This window comes from Pteropus vampyrus, unplaced genomic scaffold (genome assembly GCF_000151845.1).
Source record: "Pteropus vampyrus isolate Shadow unplaced genomic scaffold, Pvam_2.0 Scaffold140, whole genome shotgun sequence".
Classification (NCBI taxonomy): Eukaryota; Metazoa; Chordata; class Mammalia; order Chiroptera; family Pteropodidae; genus Pteropus; species Pteropus vampyrus.
Window position 1 is genome coordinate 4,408,704 of NW_011888921.1, and position 5,191 is coordinate 4,413,894.

The 5,191-nt window shown below is 40.1% G+C and overlaps 1 protein-coding gene across 1 annotated transcript in view; it reads right to left on the reverse strand.

Moving 5' to 3' along the window:
- Positions 1 to 306, reverse strand: part of ZNF641 (zinc finger protein 641) — a 7,974-nt gene extending 7,668 nt beyond the window's left edge. The window contains exon 1 of the mRNA XM_023535468.1: positions 181 to 306. The gene's annotated coding sequence lies outside the window, so the exon portion shown is untranslated. The remainder of the gene's footprint in view (positions 1 to 180) is intronic.
- Between the last annotated feature and the right edge of the window lie 4,885 nt (positions 307 to 5,191).

Consider the following 5,191-nt stretch of genomic DNA (forward strand, 5'->3'; position numbering starts at 1 on the left):
TGGCCCGCGTCTGCTCCCTGACTGGCCATTTTCCGTTCCGGCCACTCGGCCTCCCGCGGGATCCTTCGCACACCGGTTCATTAATTACCTCCACGTTTAATAACTGCTCATTATATGCCATGCAATCTTTCTGAAAACGATTTCGCTAGATAACAGTCCGGAAGACCTCAAGGAGCTTACCTTCTAGGTTTCAAAATAGCCAGGATACTGGGCTTGAGATATCACGGAGGAGGTGTCACTAGTTCTGAATGAGGATGGTCAGGTTGACTTCACCAAGACCATAGGCCTTGCAGCTGCACTGTCCAATTTGCAGGAGCTACTAGCCACATGTGGCTGCTGAGCTCTCGGTATGTGGCTCGTCCAAATAGAGATATATTGTAACATATACACCAAATTTAGAAGATTTAATTAAAATATGAAATAGCTAATAAGCAGTATTTTGTCTATATTGGGTTAATTATATTATTAAAGTTACTTTTAGGTATTTTTTAATATGGCTTCTAAATGTTTAAATTTTATATATGTGGCTTGCATTATATTTCTATTGGACAGAGCTATCTTGACACATTAAGATAAATTTGACTGAAAAAGATGAGAAAGGCTTACAAAACAATAAATTACATTCTACAAATCACATTATTTCATCACAACGATTCTTTAAAATTTTATTTTATAGACTTAAAAAATAAGTGACTCACTTAAAGTCATAGGTGACAATCATTCCTTTAATATATTATTTATGTTTCCTTACGTGCCAGGCACTGTAACTAAATGTTGGGAGTTTAAGGTCTTTAAGGAACTATCTGTAAATTCAAGGACTCAGTCTGTGGAAACACGTCAACAAATATTTGCAGTAAAATATAATAAATGCTAAAATGTAAGAATATACTCTGCACTAGGAGCAAGGAAGTGAACATATATGGAAGATCAGAGAAGGCCTCACAGAAGTCTTGAGGCAGAGAACGCGAGGAGGTGTGTGGCTCATAATGAGAAAGAGGAGACTGTGCTAGACATGCATTTGGGAAAGGGTATAGAGCAGGGGTCCCCAACCCCCCCGGCCATGGACCCATATCGGTCCGTAGCCTGTTAAGAACCAGGCCACAAAGCAAGAGCAAGCAATGCTTCATCTGTATTTGCAGCCACTCCCCAGGACTAGCATCACTGCCTCAGCTCCACCTCAGATCATCAGGCATTAGATTTTCATAGGAGCACCAGTCCCTGGTTCCAAAAGGTTGGAGACCGCTTGTATAGTGTATATTCTAGAGCAGATCATAGGAGACATAGAGGGGACAGTAGAGCTAGGATTTGTATCTCAGGTCCCGGAACTAAGTCCAGGGATTCCTTTCTTTTATGTTACCACCGGTGTAAATAGAAGATATGTTAGTCAGGATAGGCTAACAATACCAGTACCTCAGTGGCTTAACACAGTAAAGTCTTATGTTTCATACAAGTCACAGTGTGTAGCGAGTTGGCTGGGGCCAGTGGGTGGGGTGTCTGCTCTCTGCAGTCATGGCGGGACCAGGCTGCCTGTATCTTGTTGCTCCACCATACCCTCCCTGTTGCCTTGGAATCATCCAATCTATGGGCCTCACATAAGGGAGGAGAGCTATGGCTGACTTGTCCTAGACATTGGGGGCCAGCCCTGGAAGTGGTGTACATTATTTTCACCCCATTCTCTTAGCCAGAATTGGGTCACGTGGCCCTACCTAACTGCAGGAGTCACTGAGAATTAAAATATATGTGCCTAGTAGGAAAGGAAATGGGGTTTGATGAACACTTAGCATTGCCTCTACCACACAATATTAAATTGAATATAACCAAGCATCTAAACCTGACTTTACTTGAAAAGGATATTTGGGGAGAGCTGGCAGATAGATAGACATGAGAGGCAGCCCATACCCTCCTCTCTTCTTCTTTGCGAAATAAACCAGTGTGAGGTTATATCCAAAACTAACAAACAAAAAACCAAGGCAAAATAGGCTTTGGTCTAATGGCACAAAAGTGGGCCATTAATATTTATAATGAACATCTATTTTATGCCAGAATCTTAAACATCACTGGGGAAAAATGTAAAATAGTTATATTATGCTTTGATGTGCCATCTCTTCAGTCGTCAATCAACAAACTGTGAGGCGTACATATTTTCTCAGCCTGGGTTCAGGGGCATTAAGAATTGAACCCTGGCCTTAGATTTATAATCTGATGTGCTTGTCGCCAGAGTGATATCTTACCTTTCACAGTAGAATATGGATAAGTCCAAACTCCTATATAATGTTACAAAGGTAGAGTAATGAAATATGCAGTGAGTAGCAGGCAGACGATTCCATCTTTTTAAGGCCTTCTGGTGTAAGAGTTTCAAGATTAGTTTTGAAAGCAAAGTGTAGGAAAAGCATCTTGGATAGAATCAGAAAGCAGAAATGGACATGATGTGGCATATTGTGGGATGAACACACAGATGTGGTGACATCTATCTAGAGCAGAGAAGAAATTAAGTGGGGAAATTGATAGAAAGATTAGAATAGTGGGTCAATGATTTTTATTTGCCATATCAAGTAATAGGGAGCCACTGTATTTAGTGTTATAAGGAAGTGATATACCAGATGGGTCTAATTATATCATTCTAAGGAAACTTGGTGGACCCAGACTGCCCTGTTGGTAGAGTTCAGAGCAACAGAACAGGATGAGTTGGGCCCATCGCCAGATTCTAGCATGTGGAATGCAGCGGTGTTCTTCCTGGAGATCCAGGAGAGGTCCCGAACATTTAAGGTTCCAAGTTCTCTACAGGACTCTAAAAGACCTTAAGAGATTAAGTCTCTTGTCTATCAGCCTTGGCTCCTTCATTTCTAAACTCTTGTTCTGCTGTGGTTTGAATAAGAAAGCACAGTGTAGGTATTCACCAGTTTTCAGCTTGGCTTATAAAAAGCCTGTTCAGCCATAATGAAATCATACCTTCAATTGCTAATTAATACCTAACCACCATTTATGGCACTGCTTTTTTTCCATTCAAAGTTTTGAAGCTTGATTTCAGAGATGAAGTTTTGACCAACAGAACAGTAGAGATGTTGCTTCCTGTATGCCCATGACTACAAAGGAAAGAGCAAGATTGAAGGAAGTCTTAGGTTAGGACTCCTGTGGAGAGAAAAGGTAAGGGCCTCCAAGGCAGTAGTTAATAATTATAACTAACACTTGTAGAGCACTTTATTGTCTACAAAGTGCTTTTGTGTACATGTGATCTTCACAACTCAGAGAGATAAATTATCTTTATCCCTAGTTTAAAGTTAAGGAAATGATGGTTCAGACATTTAAATTTTTTTAAATTTCTATAGTCCTGGATAGATTTATGTATTTAAACCTGTTTCCTAATCAATAAAATGAATGTCATTGTACATACTCCGTAGTGTTGTGAAGATAAATGAGATGATGTAAATAATTTAATACATAGTAAGAATTCAAATGATAAGACCTAGGAATTGAAGCTGTGTAATGTGTGAAGAGAAGACTTATTAGGACAGTGCAAAGACGGGATAAAATATAAATTTATTCCTGAGTCTCGGTGAGGGAGACAAATTGGTTGGAATGGAGTGAGCTGAAGATGTAGGCGGCAGAGTGGGATGCTTGAACTGGAGATAGGGAAGGGTTGCAGTTGTTGGTAATAGCTAGGTATAGGGTATGACCGGGAGTGACTGGCTGAGGTGGTAGACAAGATCATTTAAAGTAAGAGAAAGTCAAAGAGCTGAGAGGCTTGGGTGTTAGGAGGGGTAACGTTCAAAGTATTTAACTACCAATACTGGCATGGACATGTATCCGTCAAAACGGATGATGCCTATAGTTGGTGCAGGGTCCTGGAGGCACCAAGGGCTGTGAAAATATTTTGGAATTTTAATAATCATACTTGTGCAATTTAGCCCAGGACGTAAGATGGATCGTCTGCATAGATATTGAAGTCGTCGGAATGATGATGAGGTTATGGAGAATGAGATAGCAAGCCAGTTGAGGGAGTCTTTAATGAAAGAAAGAGGATGACCAGGAGTATGGTAAGGTAATGACAAGGAAAGGTAGTGTGTGGAATGGTTTGATAGCATGTATTTCAAATTAGCAGGACGGAGGGAAATGGTACTTGAGGCAGCAATGAAGAGCAAAGAGTACACCTCTAGTTCTAACCCCAAGGGGTGTAAAGCCACTGATATACATATATATATATGATATATATATATATGATATATATATATATATGATATATATACACACATAGACACACACACACACACACACATACACACATATATGCATATATATATACACATATGTATATATATATCAAATACATTTTGAAAGCCATCATTTATATAATTGAAACAAAATTTTCATGAAACAGCACTCACCTTAACTACATGCAGTATATGCTGATGTTTTCTATTCTATTACTTTATTTTAAAAGTTTTCTATTTACTACCTATTAAATTGATTGCACAACCCACTAATGGATTGCAGTTTACCATTTGAAAAGCCTTGGTTGTAGGAGAAAAAATAGCCGCCCCTTGAGAGGACCGTAAGTGAAGCATGCTTTGTCCTAAAGGAATAGCCAATTTTGTTAGATAAAGGAGGTGAAAGAAGCATCTATCAAAGAGGTTGAAGGGTTTAGGGGTGTCTTAGTTTGCTCAGGCTGCTATAATAAAATACCATAGACCGGGTGGCTTATAAGCACTGAACATTTATTTCTCATAGTTCTGGAGGCTGAGAAGTCTAAAATCAAGATGCTGGCAGATGTCTGGTGAGAATCTGCTTTCTTGTGTCTTTTCACTGTGTCTTCATATGATGGAAGAGGTGAGGGAACTCTCTCTGGCCTCTTTTATAAGGTCGCTCGCCCCCTCCTGAGGGCCCCACCTCCAAATATCACCACCTTGGGGGTTAGATTTCAACATATGAATTTGGGGGGTGGGCACAAACATTCATTCTGTAGCAAAGGGATTTTGTCAATGACAGACCCTGAATTCCAGAAGTCACAGTGGAAGGAGTTAGAGGTTGTTTGGGGAGTTAGAGTCTGATTCTACCTCTAATGAGGGATGATCTGGAGGCCAAGCATTCTTGTGGTGAGTGTCGTAAGCAGAGATATAGGGCATGATGGAATTATTACTCTCAGGGGGAGGTAGATAATCAGTTCTAATTATAGCCCCCTTCTCGGGACTGGTCT